This window comes from Salvelinus sp. IW2-2015, linkage group LG4p (assembly GCF_002910315.2).
Source record: "Salvelinus sp. IW2-2015 linkage group LG4p, ASM291031v2, whole genome shotgun sequence".
NCBI classification, from domain to species: Eukaryota; Metazoa; Chordata; class Actinopteri; order Salmoniformes; family Salmonidae; genus Salvelinus; species Salvelinus sp. IW2-2015.
The window spans coordinates 21,839,358-21,856,006 of record NC_036841.1 but is presented as its reverse complement, the minus strand read 5'-3'; the positions used below and the strand labels follow the sequence as shown (position 1 = coordinate 21,856,006).

At 42.7% G+C, this 16,649-nt stretch overlaps 1 protein-coding gene across 1 annotated transcript in view; it reads left to right on the top strand.

Moving 5' to 3' along the window:
- LOC111960705 (tsukushi) overlaps window positions 1–11,389 on the top strand; it is a 295,864-nt gene extending 284,475 nt beyond the window's left edge. Inside the window, exon 3 of the transcript XR_011475577.1 lies at window positions 11,338–11,389. The gene's annotated coding sequence lies outside the window, so the exon portion shown is untranslated. The remainder of the gene's footprint in view (window positions 1–11,337) is intronic.
- The last annotated feature ends 5,260 nt before the right edge of the window (window positions 11,390–16,649 follow it).

Genomic DNA, 16,649 nt, shown 5'->3' with positions numbered 1-16,649 from the left:
CATGTCTCTGGACCTACTCACTGTCACAGTCAAACTCTGGACCTAGTTTTGTCCCATGGAATAAATGTTGTGGATCTTAATGTTTTTCCTCATAATTCTGGACTATCGGACCACCATTTTATTACGTTTGTAATCGCAACAAAAAATCTGCTCAGACCACAACCAAGGAGCATCAAGTCATGCTATAAATTCTCAGACAACCCAAAGATTCCTTGATGCCCTTCCACACTCCCTCTGCCTACCCAAGGACGCCAGAGGACAAAAATCAGTTAACCGCCTAACTGAGAAACTCAATTTAACCTTGCGCAATACCCTAGATGCAGTTGCACCCCTAAAAACTAAAAACATTTGTCATAAGAAACTAGCTCCCTGGTATACAGAAAATACCCGAGTTCTGAAGCAAGCTTCCAGAAAATTGGAATGGAAATGGCGCCACACCAAACTGGAAGTCTTCCGACTAGCTTGGAAAGACAGTACCGTGCAGTATCGAAGAGCCCTCACTGGCCGGCTCGATCATCCTATTTTCCAACTTAATTTGAGGAGAATATAACAATCCTAATGTATTTTTGATACTGGTCGTCAAAGCTAACTAAAGAAGCAGCATTCCCCAAGAGAGGAATGGCTTTCACTTCAGCATTTAATAAGATTCATGAACTTCTTTGAGGAAAAGAATCATGATCATAGAAAGCAAATTACGGACTCCTCTTTAATCTGCGTATTCCTCCAAAGCTCAGTTGTCCTGAGTCTGCAAACTCTGGCCAGGACCTAAGATAAGGAAGACACTCAAGTTTTTATTACTATTTCTCTTGACACATGATGAAAATAATCATGGCTCTAAAACCTTCAAAGCTGCATACTGGACACTATTCCAACTAACTACTGAAAGAGCTGCTTCCTGTGCTTGGCCCTCCTATGTTGAGCATAATAAACGGCTCTCTATCCACCGATGTGTACCAAACTCACTAAAAGTGGCAGTAATGCCGTGCCGTGGCTGAGATCTTTTGTGGGCTATATCCGGCCTTGTCTCAGGATGGTTAGTTGGTGGTTGAAGATATCCCTCTAGTGGTGTGGGGCTGTGCTTTGGCAAAGTGGGTGGGGTTATATCCTGCCTGTTTGGCCATGTCCGGGGGTATCATCGGATGGGGGCCACAGTGTTTCCTGACCCCTCCTGTTTTCAGCCTCCAGTAATTTATGCTGCAGTAGTTTATGTGTCAGGGGGCTAGGGTCAGTCTGTTATATCTTGGAGTACTTCTCCTGTCTTATCCGGTGTCCTGTGGTGAATTTAAGTATGCTCTCTCTAATTCTCTCTTTTCTCTCTTTCTTTGCGTTCTCTCTCTCGGGGACCTGAGCCCTAGGACCGTGCCTCAGGACTACCTGGCATGATGACTCCTTGCTGTCCCCAGTCCCACTGGCGCGTGCTGCTGCTCCAGTTTCAACTGTTCTGCCTGCAGCTATGGAACCCTGACCTGTTCACGCGGACGTGCTACCTGTCCCAGACCTGCCTGTTTTCACTCTCTAGAGACAGCAGGAGCGGTAAAGATACTCTCAAGGATCGGCTATGAAAAGCCAACTGACATTTACTCCTGAGGTGCTGACCGCTGCACCCTCGACAACCACTGTGATTATTATTATTTGACCATGCTGGTCATTTATGAACATTTGAACATCTTGGTCATGTTCTGTTATAATCTCCACCCAGCACAGCCAGAAGAGAACTGGCCACCCCTCATAGCCTGGTTCCTCTCTAGGTTTCTTCCTAGGTTTTGGCCTTTCTAGGGAGTTTTTCCTAGCCACCGTGCTTCTACACCTGCATGGCTTGCTGTTTGGGGTTTTAGGCTGGGTTTCTGTACAGCACTTTGAGATATCAGCTGATGTAAGAAGGGCTACATAAATACATTTGATTTTGATTTGAGTTATGAATTTAACTTTATTTAAATGAGTTGACTCTTCACATGGGATGATTTCACTGAACTACAAAATAAAGGGACTATTGAATGATCCCCAATGATCCATCGCATCTCCCAAAAACGTTTTCAAGATACATCTGTAAAAGGATAGTCTAGAAACTAAACCTTTGGTTGTCTTCCTCTTAGGCTTCCATGTCTTCTCCCTGGACCTCCTCAATGTCCACCTCTTAAACATCAGACTCTGAGGCCTCATCTTCACTGTCACTTTCCAATCTTGTTGAGGATGGCTCATTGTCAGGCTCAAAAAGCCTCAAATTTGCCCGGATGGCCACCAATTTTTCAACCCTTGTATTGGTCAGCCTGTTATGTGCTTTGGTGTGTGTGTTCCCAAACAAGGACCAGTTGCGCTCTGAGGTGGCTGATGTTGGTGGGATTTGGAGGATGATGGAGGCAACAGGTGAGGAGCCTCAGATCCACAAGGTCCCTTCCACCAGGTGGTTGATGAGAAATGTTGGCACGCCATATTGCATCTCCATCCCAAAGCCCTTGCTTGGAAGTGTACTTCGCCAGACTGCCAAGAACCTTTCCCTCATCCAGGTAAAGTTGGCGAAACACAGCTCATCAGCTCATCTTCAGCTCATCTGCAATGTAGAGACTGGTGTGTCTGTTGTCCCTTGTGTCTGTGGTCTTGTAGAATACTGGTTGAGGGGTGGAGATAATGTAGTTAATTTTCCTTTCCCACGATTATTCGTCCATGCATCAGAGATGATTTCAATAAAGTCTGCTTTCTCGATGATTTGCTTGACCTCACTTGAACTGTTGAACTCTGCATCCAGTAAATGAGTAGATAAAGCATGTCTGGTTGGAGGGGTGTATGCTGGGTGTAGAACATTCAAAAATCTCTTCCAATACACATTGCCTTCGAGCATCAGAGGTGAACCAGTTGCATACACAGCTCGAGCAAGACATTCATTAGCATTTCTCTGACCACTTTCCTCCATTGAGTCAAAAAAACTTGGGATTCCAGGAGGACCATGAGCTGTTGCTATCGATAAGGTGTCTGATTCAACATTTTCACCTCAAATAGTATCATAGAGGGACTTTTGTCAGAGGTTGCTTGTTGTGAGGGCTGAGGGAACTTTATGCACTTGGCCAGGTGATTCTGCATCTTTGTTGCATTCTTCACATATGATTTGGCACAATATTTGCAAATGTACACAGATTATCCTTCTACATTAGCTGCAGTGAAATATCTCCACACATCAGATAGTGCCCGTGGCATTTTCATGCAAAGATTAGAAAATAATTAGTAAAAAAATACAATTCCATGTACAGATAATTAGTTAGGCAGTTAGATTAAACAACTCCTTTGTAAGATAAATGTTTTAAAATGAAACATGTATGGAAACAGGTGAATTAACACTCCTCAGTTAACAGGCTCAAGCAAGCAACTAACTAGCAGAAATTGTAAACAAGTTAGAAATGATTTAAACACACTTTGCTGTAGGCTACTATTTTCTAGCTACCAAAAAATCATGTATGTCATATGAAATATATTCACCCCACTCAGTATTGTAAATATTTACCAGAAAGCATGTAGTCCTTGGCTCAGACAGTATAGTATTGTGGGCTCAATAGCATCACATTAGTGTGTAAGATCTTGAGATTCAGCTGTACATCTGATGGAAGAGTGCACTGCACATGCGATGGAAGAGGGTTGCAATTCCATTTAATTGGGGATAGTTTAACCAAAATATGCCACAAGACCTAGAATTTCCTTATTATGTATCCCACAAAAAAACTTTTTTGAGGAATTTGAGCAAAATTCCCCAAATTCCAGGGCATCCCATGGAAAATGTCCAAGCCTATGCAACCCTAGACATAATTGATGTACTGTAGATATGCACATATAGCAGTGGAAGCTCATAATTGGTTTTATTGTAAAACATTGATAAAGTTATCCTTTTTAGATAAAACTATACTAAATATAATTACGTCACCAAATAACAGATTAAAACAGACTATTTTGCAAAGAAGGTCTACAGTAGCCTCAACAGCACTCTATAGTGTAGCACCATGGTGTAGCCGGAGGACAGCTAGCTTCCGTCCTCCTCTGGGTACATTGACTTCAATACAAACCTAGGAGCATCATGGTTCTCTCCTCCTTCCATAGACTTACACAGTAATTATGACAACTTCCGGAGGATGTACTCCAGCCTTTCAGAGCTCTTGCAGCATTAACTGACATGTTGTTCGCCCAATCAAAGGATCAGATAATTAATCTACTACTGAAAGCATAAGCTACAGCTAGCTAGCACTGCGGCGTATAAAATGTGGTGAGTAGTTGACTCAAAGAGAGAGCAAGACAATAGTTGAACAGTTTTGAACAAATTAATTTCTTCCAAAATGAAGGAAATCAAGAGAAAGATGAAACACCCTGATCAAACACAGGGATGCTATGCTAACTAGCTGTCTTTGACTTTCCAACACAACACTGGAACTTTTCCAAGTCAATGTACGTTTTTAGTGTTACTAATTTATTACCAATTTATTGTAACTGCTTATTGACGTTTACTAACACGCTAGTTCTATTAGCTATGCAGACTATGGCGTTACTTTAGCTAATATGGTGACAACGATGTAAGTTGTTTGTAGAGGTTTGGCTTGGAAAGGTTTTTTTCACCTACAGCTGATTTGTTGCGCATTGAAGTCCACAAGCGAAGGGAAGAGAAGGAATACAACGTGGCTGTAATCAGAGTGAACTCTGTTTACGGTGATCAGGCGTGTATTCATTTCGCCGATTCTGTTGAAAAACGCTTAAAAAAAATAACTTTAGTAAAAAGCACAGCATGCAATAATCTGAGACAGCGCTCAGCCATTCTCCGCCATGTTGGAGTCAACAAAAATACATAAATATATATAAATAAATAACATAAATATTCCCTTACCGTTGATGATCTTTCATCAGAATGCAGTGCCAGGAATCCTAGTTCCACAATAAATCGTTTTTTAGTTTTTTAAATGGAAGCAAATGGAACAAAATGGGCATAAACATACCTGAATTTGTCCAATAGAAACTCTTGTTTGCAACTGTTGGACTAATGACTACACCCTACATCAGCTAGATGTAGGCAAGAGTGTGCAAGGCGGAATTGAATGTCACTGTCTGTCACCTTAAATTTGTCTCTCGACCTGTGTTGACTATGTTGTAAATTTTCCTTCATAGTCTAGGTTGTAGCAACCTCATGATGGATATAGGGAAATTTGAGTATCATGTAGTAGCCTAAACCTATCGCTGTTACATTGAACTGGGTGAATGGAATATGAATGAGAGTCATCCAATATGCTGTAATAGAAATAAGGCCATGCTCATGAAAAAAAAATCATCCTCCCTCATCTTAAATGGCACTGACCGCCACTGACATATAGGTAGTGGTAAAGTGACTATGCAACAGGACAGATAATGAACAGTAGCAGCAGCATATGTGATGAGTACAAAGAGTTGGTGAAAAAAAGGTAAACTATTTAGTAGTCTTATGGCTTTGGGATAGAAGCTGTTCAAGGTCCTGTTGGTTCCAGACTTGATGCATCGGTACTGCTTTCCATGCGGTAGCAGAGAGAACAGCGTGACTTGGGTGGCTGGAGTCTTTGACAATTTTTAGGGCCTTCCTCTGACACCGCCTGGTATAGATGTCCTGGATGGCAGGGAGCTCAGCCTCAGTGATGCACTAGGCTGTACACACTACCCTCTATAGCGCCTTGCGGTTGGATGCTAAGCAGTTGCCCTATCAAGCGGGGATGCCGCCAGTCAAGATGTTTCCGGAACTCTGCGATCAGCTCCTTTGTCTTGCTGACGTTGAGGGAGAGGTTGTTGTCCTGGCACCACACTGCCAGGTCTCTGACCTCCTCCCTATAGGCGAACTCATTGTCGTCGGTGATCAGGCCTACCACCATTGTGTCATCAGCAAACTTAATGATGGTGTTGGAGTCGTGCACGGCCACGCAGTCGTGGCTAAACAGGGAGTACAGGAGGAGACTAAGCATGCACCCCTGACGAGCCTCCGTGTTGAGGGTCAGCGTTGCGGATGTGTTGGTGCCAACCCTCACCACCTGGGGGGTGGCCCGTCAGGAAGTTCAGGATCCAGTTGCAGAGGGAGGTGTTCAGTCCCAGATTCCTGAGCTTAGTGATGAGCTTGGAGGGCACTGTAGTGTTGAATGCTGAGCTGTAGTCAATTAACAGCATTTTCACAAAGGTATTTCTATTTTCCAGGTGGGAGAGGGCTGTGTGGAGTGCAATAGAGATTGTGTCATCTGTGGATATGTTGGGGCGGTAATCAAATTGGTCTGGGATGATGGTTTTGATGTGAGCCTTTCAAAGCATTTCATGGCTACAGATGTGAGTGCTACGGGTCTATAGTCATTTAGACAGGTTACATTGGAGTTATTTGCACAGGGACTATGGTGGTCTGCTTGAAACATGTAGGTATTACAAACTGGGTCAGGGAGAGGTTGAAAATGTCAGTGAAGACACCCACCAGCTGGTCAGCGCGTACTCTGAGTACGCGTCCTGGAAATCCATCTGGCCCCATGGCCTTGTGAACGTTGACCTGTTTAAAGGTCCTACAACATCGCACAGTTGTCCAGAATTGCTGGTGTTCTCATGCGTGGTTCAGTGTTGATTGCCTTGAAGCGAGCAAAGAATGCAATTTTAAATTCTTAGGGATAGCCCCCTTTTTTTCAATTTTCGCCTAAATGACATACCCACATTTAACTACCTGTCGCTCAGGCCCTGAAGCAAGGATATGCATATTCTTGGTATCATTTGAAAGGAAACACTTTGAAATTTGTGGAAATGTGAATTGAAAATAGGAGGATATAACACAATAGATCTGGTAGAAGAAAATACAAAGAAAAAAACACTTTTTTTCTACCACCATCTTTGAAATGCAAGAGAAAGGTCCCAGTTCTAGCCATCACTCTGGTTGTAATTCCGATAGTGTCCATAAGATGGCAGCAGTGTATGTGCAAAGTTTCAGACAGATAACTCTAACTATGAGTGAACTACAATACTTTTAGTGTGAGGTCCACAGTTACATTTGGGCAAATCTTGAAGGAGACATTCGAATTCATTACATTTTTTATGCAAGAATATCGTCAAATCTGTATACTTGGACTTTGATTTAGCTTTTCAAGTATTAGTAGCCATATTATAAGTTCAACATTTGCAAACAACCAGTTTTCATAACTTCATAACTCTGAATATTCTTATAATTTTTGTCCAAAATGAAAAGGCATGCTGTCGTACAAGGCTAGTAGCTAAATTTTACGACATGTACATGGTTTACTCCCATAACGCCCAGCTCATTGGCTATCTAGCTAGCTTTGTTTGACCCCGATTGGTGCTTATTTGACAAAGATACAGTCGTTCAAGTGATGACCCCCCGCGTCATCGGTGTGCCATGAAGGCGTCGCTCTCTGACCAACTACTAGATCCCTAATGATATAGTGACGTCTTGTTACATTCTAGGATCTCTGAAGAATAAATACGAATGTGATTTGACTCGTTTAATGTTTAGGGTGAGATTTTCACAGATCCCTTTCTTTGCAAATTGAACGAGTGGAAATACAAAATCGATCGTGCATGCTATATGGACCTTTTTAGGATTTGAAAAATGATTTTATTTAACAAAAGGACCTTCATGTTATCTCTGGGACCCTTTGGATGATAAGTCAGAGCAAGATTTCAGAATGTAAGTACACATTTCACCTTCAGAGGTGAATTTATCAAACCTATCGCGGTGAAAATAGTGTTTTCACTCTCCTCAAACAATAGCATGGCATTTTTTCGCAGTAATAGCTACTGTAAATTGGACAGTGCAGTTATATTAACAATAATTTAAGCTTTCAGCCGATATAAGACACTTATATGTACCGACATTTGTTGTTTCTCTAAAATCTGCAGTCTTGACAAAAGGCGCTGCATGATTTACAACTGACGGGACGCCGATCCTTAATTAAGTTTGTCTGGTAGGCTCGCGTCACTGGGCAGCTCGCAGCTGGGTTTCCCTTTGTAATCTGTGATAGTTTGCAAGCCCTGCCACATCCGACGAGCATCAGAGCAGGTGTTGTAGGATTCGATCTTGGTCCTGTATTGACGGTTTGCCTGTTTGATGGCTTGTCGGAGGTCGTAGCGTCCGGATTAGTGTCCTGCTCCTTGAAAGCGGCAGATACTGTCCAGCCATCTCAACAGTGGATGTGTGTGTGAGAGAAGACTTGATGTGGACAACCAAGTCTGGAACTGTCCAGAGATGATCTAGCAAAGAATCATGATCATGGTCGCAAGAGGAAATGGAATTCATAGGGGTAGCACTTTGTTTCTCCCCATGTTTACTCTTGTGAACACCATGTGACCCCCAAACCAGTCCTCTGGTGAATAGGTGACTGCAGTAATGCAGTCTCCCAGCCAGTCATGTGAATATGGACAGAATGGACCAGAGCTGAACACCACGTCCTGTCTTCCATCCATTACACATGAAAGGTGAGAGCCCCATGGGTCTACCAGCCAATGTGCTCATGTTCTATTACCTTTCGGACACCTCACATTGTGCATCTGCAATAGGCCCCAATGTTGCTCTATTTCTGAAATACCCTACATCATATGCAGCCTGGGAATGAAATTAATGTAAAATACTAGAGCAGAATAAGCTCAAGCAAACCTTTGGTGGCCGAGACAAGATAAGCAAGGGAATGGTATTAGCTATGCTAGAGTGGTGGATTTAGCTAGACCCAAGATGTATATTACTGTACCTGTTCAGTCTTGGTTTTGCAATTTATGACTGAAGTAAAATACTTTATTGTAAATTCAAATAGTCTGGTAAAACAACAACAACATTTTCCCTTTCGGGAGACATCCTGTGTATCACTCTAGGAAGATCTCAAGACCCCTACAAAGTTACCAACAGATCAATATGAACTAGAGTAAACACAGACAGAGCAGGCTGTGAGAGCTAGAAAACTCCAGAGGGATTATGTGGGACAAGGCATAGGGTCAGGCAGGGAGGCTGTAGTGCTAGGGTAGAGGATAGGTCAAACACCATGGGCTGGTTTACAAGAAAGTGGCTGTCATTGTAGACGTCTTAACTGACCGAAATCTGTGTATTTTGTCATTATCAATTACACACCATTGCGTCACAGCTTCAAGTCACGCTCACCCACCTAAGATAGCTTGCTAAAATAATTGACAACATCTGTCCATCAGAGGCAGTGATCTATGTTGCCCTTCAGATGGCCCCACCAATAGTCTCCAGGGTTTATGAGATTTAGACTGTGCTGTCATCAAATATCTCTGATGTTATATATAGAGTATTAGCTGTGCAGGGGCTGTGTATAGTAATCTTTTGTTTGCAGCAGTGGCATACAGTACGTAACTTGAAACATATTATGTATAGGATGTGGCATCTAATGTGGCATCTGTCTGTCACGGCTTTGCTGAGAAAGATGATGGATAATGTGGCAGAATTGTGTTAATTAAGTTCACTCAAGCAGAGTGGAGTGCAGACTGGTGGGCGGGGGACGTCTGGGTATTAGCATGCAGTGGGGCAGTGCTGCAGACCAGACACTTGCCTTGAGTCCAAGATGACACAGCCATTTTGGATAGATACTGACCGGCTCTCTCGCTGACTGAAGCATAAAAACAGTCTGGTAGTCAAAACTGACTTTGAGTGCTCTGACATTCATGCTGGAAAGCCTACATTTTTATTTTCGGAAAGGATGTACTGTATTTGAAACATAATTTACCAGCTGCTATGTGTTTGGTTTAATGTATCATATTTCCCTTCACGAGTAACGAGTGAGTAAAAATAAATATCCTTATTTTCTGTCAACATTTCCTGTTTTTGAAAATAAGAAACTTAAAAAAATATTTTTCAATGCAAGTTGAGTCAAACGTAATTTGATTCATAATGTCCTTTCAAAATTAAAGTAGCAATTCAGCCCACAACTTGTATCACTTGATGAGGGTCTCTTTTAAAGTGAGTTATTACAGATGGTAAATGGAAACTGCCTGCTCTCTATAACAACTTAGAATGACTCCATTGTTGAAAGGACACCCTCAGTCACTCCAATTCATTGTGCGTTCCCTTGAACAGGTCAGGGTTACAATACAGACTGTGTTCATGATTGATCAAAGCATTTCATGTAAGGACAAAAGGTTTCCTCTAGTCGTGTACACTGTATCAGAGCATGCTTTTTTAAATGGCTTTGGACTATCCTTTACCAGTCTGTACTGTAGCTATTAGGAAAATAACACACCTAGTGATGTGAATAGTGTGTGTGGATCAGAGTCTATATTAAATAAATACAAACAACATTTGACCGCTATGAAAACTAGTCTCCAATCCAGCTGAAAATGAAAAGCTCTTGACAATACATAACGACATGTTTTGGAAGAAGAGAGGAAAGGGCAGGGTGAAACAGGATAGTGTGAGAAGCCTCAGTGTTGTCACTGGCCCAGCATTGATTAAACATACCTCTCCTGCTGTGTCTCGGAGCTAAGAGCTATTCTCCTTTTCTCCTTCTCCTTTCTCTCTTCTTCACCTTTCCTTTGAGATGTTGCCCTTCAGCCTGCCTGCCTGTCAGATCCATCTGGCTCAGCCGCACCACACCCGGCTCCTGGGGTATTACACTCCTACACTACACAGGCCCTGTCAGACACTGATGCTATCCCATCACCACCAAATACCACCCTTTTAACACAATAACAAAATTATATAGGAAGTAGTTTATTCTGCTGTCAGCGACTGAGCTTCAATAGTATGAATGGCGCTTAAAACCAACAGTGTACGGTAAGTGAGAAAAAAATTAAGACATAAATAGCCCAGTATCACCATTATTGCCTGAGTGCCCAATTGTCTTTCCTATTTTAAAGTTGAGTTTTTGCTTTTTCTGGTATCAAGAGGCATTATCTTGGCTGGAGAATACCCTGCTATTAAGTAAATATCTTAATGCTTTACCTTTCAGGGAAAAAACATATAACAGACACAGAACAATGATCCAGAATTAAAGGGATGTCATCAATAACACACATATAGCACAACGATCCCGAATTAAAGCGATGTCGTAATAATACACACCCAGCACCATGATCCAGAATTAAAGGGATGTCGTCAATGACACACACGCAGCCCAATGATCCAGAATTAAAGTGATGTAGTCAATAACACACAGGCAGCACAATGGCCCAGAATTAAAGGGATGTCGTCAGTCTTGGGGGTAATGACTAGCAAAAACCATTTCCATGATAGAGCTATAAATGTCATTACCTGCCACACACACATATCTTCTCTATAACTCATCTCAGGCTCTGGGATTGGCCTGTCTCTGTACATGGCTCTACATGACTTTCACTGCTGTCATGTACGTATCAGAGGAGGCTGGTGGGAAGAGCTATAGGAGGACAGGCTTATTGTAATGGCTGGAATGGACATAATGGAAAGGTATCAAACTCAAACATATGAAAACAACATTTATTCCATTCCAGCCATTCCATTGAGACCATCCTCCTATAGCTCCTCCCACCAGCCTCCACTGGTATACCTCATTATAGCACACTCATTTATGCCATATATCATGGACGTGAGTCTCCTTTGTGCCTCTGTATAGCTGTTAAATATCACTGAACAGAATGTAGATGTTTTTCACACTGATGCACTTCCATTCCAAGTTCAACAATCTCCCCAATAACTGTTCCTGTGAATCAATGACAGCTGGAAATAAATGTCAACATGTCTGCTGAATTGCTGGTTTGAACATATTTCTGGCAAGTTGTGCAGATATGAACGTTTATAAGGGGATGTTTGTCCCCTCATGTTTGGTATTACTTACTTGTTTAAAATCTGTACATAAACCTATATTTAGTATAGGTCTGTTAGCATAAGAGTGGTCCCGTGTGGTTCAGTTGGTAGAGCATGGCACTTGCAACGCCAGGTTTTTGGGTTCGATTCCCACGGGGGACCAGTACGAGAAAATATATGAACTCACTACTGTAAGTCGATCCGGGTAAGAGCGTCTACTAAAATGTATAGACCTTGTTTTAATGAAGGGCGGTGACCTTGGGCTGTGATCTCATCCGGAAACAATCATTGGTAACATAAGTCTGGGGACTGGGAAGGGATATGTGTAGGTTGATCTGACCACAAAAACATAGGGAGGGTGGTGCCAAGGAAATGGCCTCAGAAAAAAACTGAAATCTAATCTGTCCCCCTAATGCACTTCAAGCCACAGTATTAAAAGCATTAGATGCAATTCAAACTCCATTACCCCACAACTTGTCCTTCCTCCACCTTCTTCACATGAGGAGATAATAAGCATTCAAAAAGCAATGAAATGCTATGAGAACATTTAAATCAGGCGAATGGGCTTGTTTTTCAGTCTATGGTTACTAATATGTATTATTTATTTCCATCTGAAATAAAAAGGCTCTCGCCAGCGATTTCTTTTTTTTTTTACTTCAGAATGTCCATAAGTTTAAATCAAACAAGTACTGCCATGTTCAGGCAAGGGAAGCATTGTGTGAAATATAAACATGGACTGTACTGTATGTTTGGTTTACACAAAGAGAATGTCACATCCCGTGTAACACCCACTTGAAAACATTGCAGACCTCTTTGCTCTCCGTACCCCCCAGATGTTGAGCCATATGTGCACTATCACCAGAGCATGGATAAAACGTCAGGATTTTACAGCATTAAATGTGTTTTATCTCAGCTTTGCTGTGTTTTCTCTTGCAGTGGGAGATTACCTCTCACATAAGAAACCAACCATCTGTCGGCCGGCCAATAGAATGGGGGATGTTTCTCTGTGTCTTTATGGAAAACACAAATACAGTCTGCTCTGTGGGTGACTCACAAAAATGCTTAGAAGGACATACTGTATTGATAGCTATTCTAGGAATTCACATCACCAGGACTAGCTGGCTTTGTGATTCTCGTTGACTATTGAAAGAACATTTTCACCTCATATATCAGTGATTCAACCGATTATATGTTGTGTTGGTAACATACTATTTATATAAGTGAAGGCTGCTGAGGGGAGGACGGCTCATAATAATGTCCGGAATGGAGTAAATGGAATACATGGTTTTCATCTGTTTGATACCATTCCATTCCAGCCATTCCACTCCATTCCAGCCATTGTTATGAGCCGTCCTCCCCTCAGCAGCCTCCACTGATGCATATGCTCTTTCATTGTATCACTCGCCACTGCTGTACCATAGGTTAGTATTTTGCAGGGATGTAAGTATTGCCTTTAGAAGCCAAATAATTTCAGCAAACATCAGTCCTCTGCTCATATAAGGACCCAGCTAGCACATTTGGTTCTTTGGAAGTTGTGGGAATGTACGTTTTTGGTTTCCCATTGGTTCTGGGAACGAATCCATATGTTTTCTGACAGGTAAAGCAGAACACTTTTTAAACATTCTGAGAACAGAAGTGAACATTCTCTCTGTTCTGGGAACATTCATTTTTAGGTTGCATGGAGGTTCAGAGAAAATTTTACTCTGGTTGCTTAAAAGTGGGATAAACAAACTACAGTCAATAACACAATAGAAAACAGACACAATAGAAAAATATATATACAGTGTGTGCAAATGTAGTAAGATTAGGAAGGTAAGGCAATAAATAGGCCATAGTGGCGAAATAATTACAATTTAGCATTAACACTGGAGTGATAGATGTGCAAGTAGAGATACTGGGGTGCAAAAAGAGTAAAAATAAAGAACAATTTGAGGAAAGAGGTAGTTGGGTCGTCCATTTACAGATGGGCTGTGTACAGGTGCAATGATCGGTAAGCTGCTTTGACAGTTGATGCTTAAAGTTAGTGAGGGAGATATAAGTCTCCAGCTTCAGTGATTTTTGCAATTCGTTCCAGTCATTGGCAGCAGAGAACTGGAAGGAAAGGCGGCCAAAAGAAGCTTTGGGGATGACCAGTGAAATATACTTGCTGGAGCGCGTGCTACGGGTGGGTGTTGCTATGTTGACCAGTGAGCTGAGATAAGGCGGGGCTTTACCTAGCAAAGACTTATAAATGACCTGGAGCCAGTGTGTTTGGTGATTAATATGAAGCGAGGGCCAGCCAACGAGAGCATACAAGTCACAGTGGTGGGTAGTATATGGGGCTTTGGTGACAATTCGGATGGCACTGTGATAGATTACATCTAATTTGCTGAGTAGATAGTTGGAGGATATTTAGTAAATTACATCGCCAAAGTCAAGGATCGGTAGGATGGTCAGTTTTACGAGGTTTGTTTAGCAGTATGAGTGAAGGAGGCATTGTTGCGAAATAGGAAGATGATTCTAGATTTAATTCTGGATTGGAGACGCTTAATGTGAGTCCGGAAGGAGAGTTTACAGTCTAACCAGACACCTAGGTATTTGTAGTTGTCCACATATTCTAAGTCAGAACCGTCCAGAGTAGTGATGCTAGTCGGGCGGGTTTGGATGCGGGCAACGATCGGTTGAAAAGCATGCATTTAGTTTTACTAGCTTTTAAGAGCAGTTGGAGGCCACGGAAAGAGTGTTACATGGCATTGAAGCTCGCCTGGAGGTTTGTTAACACAGTGTCAAAAGAAGGGCCAGAAGTATACAGAATAGTGTTGTCTGCGTAGAGGTGGATCAGAGAATAACCAGCAGCAAGAGCGACATCGTTGATATATACAGAGAAAAGAGTCGGCCCGAGAATTGAACCCTGTGGCACCCCCATAGAGACTGCCAGAGGTCCGGACAACAGTCCCTCCGATTTGACACACTGATCTCTGTCTGAGAAGTAGTTGGTGAACCAGGCGAGGCAGTCATTTGAGAAACAAAGGCTGTTGAGTCTGCCGATAAGAATGTGGTGATTGACAGAGTYGAAAGMCTTRGCCAGGTCGATGAATAYVGCTGCAMAGTAHTGTCTYTTATCGATGGCRGTTATGATAYMGTTTAGGACCTTGAGCGTGGCTGAGGTGCACCMATGACCRGYTCGGAAACCAGATWGCATAGCGGAGAAGGTAYGGTGGGATTCGAAATGGTCGGTGATCTGTTTGTTMACTTGGCTTTCGAAGACTTTAGAAAGGCAGATCAGGATGGATATAGGTCTATAACAGTTTGGGTCTAGAGTGTCTCCTCCTTTGAGGAGGGGGATGACCGCGGCAATTTTCCAATCTTTAGGGATCTCAGATGATACGAAAGAGAGGTTGAACAGACTAGTAATAGGGGTTGCAACAATTGCAGCGGATAATTTTAGAAAGAGAGGGTCCAGATTGTCTAGCCCAGCGGATTTGTAGGGGTCCAGATTTTGCAGCTCTTTCAGAACATCAGCTATCTGGATTTGGGTGAAGGAGAAGCGAGGGGAGCTTGGGCAAGTTGCTGCGTGGGGTGCAGAGCTGTTGGCCGGGGTAGGGGTAGCCAGGTGGAAAGCAAGGCCAGCCGTAGAACAATGCTTATTGAAATTCTCGATTATCGTGGGTTTATCGGTGGTGGCAGTGTTTCCTAGCCTCAGTGCAGTGGGCAGCTGGGAGGATGTGCTCTTATTCTCCATGGACTTTACAGTGTCCCAAAACTTTTTGGAATTTGTGCTACAGGATGCAAATTTCTGTTTCAAAAAGTTAGCCTTTGCTTTCCTAACTGACTGTGTAAAGTTGCATATTGTGGGGGCTATTCGATGCTAATGCAGTACGCCACAGGATCATTTTGTGCTGTTCAAGGGCAGTCAAGTCTGGAGTAAACCAAGGGCTATATCTGTTAGTTTTTAAAAAAATGAATGGGGCATGCTTATTTAAGATGGTGAGAAAAGCACTTTTAAAGAACAACCAGGCATCCTTTACTGACAGGATGAAGTGAATATCCTTCCAGGATACCCGGGCCAGTTCAATTAGAAAGGCCTGCTCGCTGAAGTGTTTTAGGGAGCGTTTGACAGTGATGAGGGGTGGTCGTTTGACCGCGGACCCATTACGGACGCAGGCAATGAGGCTGTGATCGCTGAGATCCTGGTTGAAGACAGCAGAGGTGTATTTGGAAGGCAGGTTGGTCAGGATGATATCTATGAGGGTGCCCGTGTTTACGGATTTGGGGTTGTACCTGGTAGGTTCCTTGATAATTTGTGTGAGATTGAGCGCATCTAGCTTAGATTGTAGGACGGACGGGGTGTTAAGCATATCCCAGTTAGGTCACCTAACAGTACGAACTCTGAAGATCGATAAGGAGCAATCAATTTGCATATGGAGTCCAGGGCACAACTGGGGGCTGAGGGGATTCTGTAGCAAGCGGCAACAGTGAAATACTTATTTTTAGAAAGGTGGATTTTTAGAAGTAGAAGCTTGAACTGTTTGGGCACAGACCTGGATAGCATGACAGAACTCTGCAGACTATTTCTGCAGTAGATTGCGACACCGCCCCCTTTGGCAGTTCTATCTTGACGGAAAATGTTGTAGTTGGGGATGGACATTTCTGAATTTTGGTGGCCTTCCTACGCCAGGATTCAGACACAGCTAGGACATCAGGGTTGACGGAGTGTGCTAAAGCAATTGAATAAAACAAACTTAGAGAGGAGGATATCGGATGTTAACATACACGAACCCAAGGCTTTTATGGTTACAGAAGTCAACAAAAGATAGCGCCTTGGTGTGGTACTGGGGTCTACGGGGCCTGGGTTAACATCTACATCACAAGAGCAAAGAGGAGGAGTAGGATAAGGGTACGGCTAAAGGCT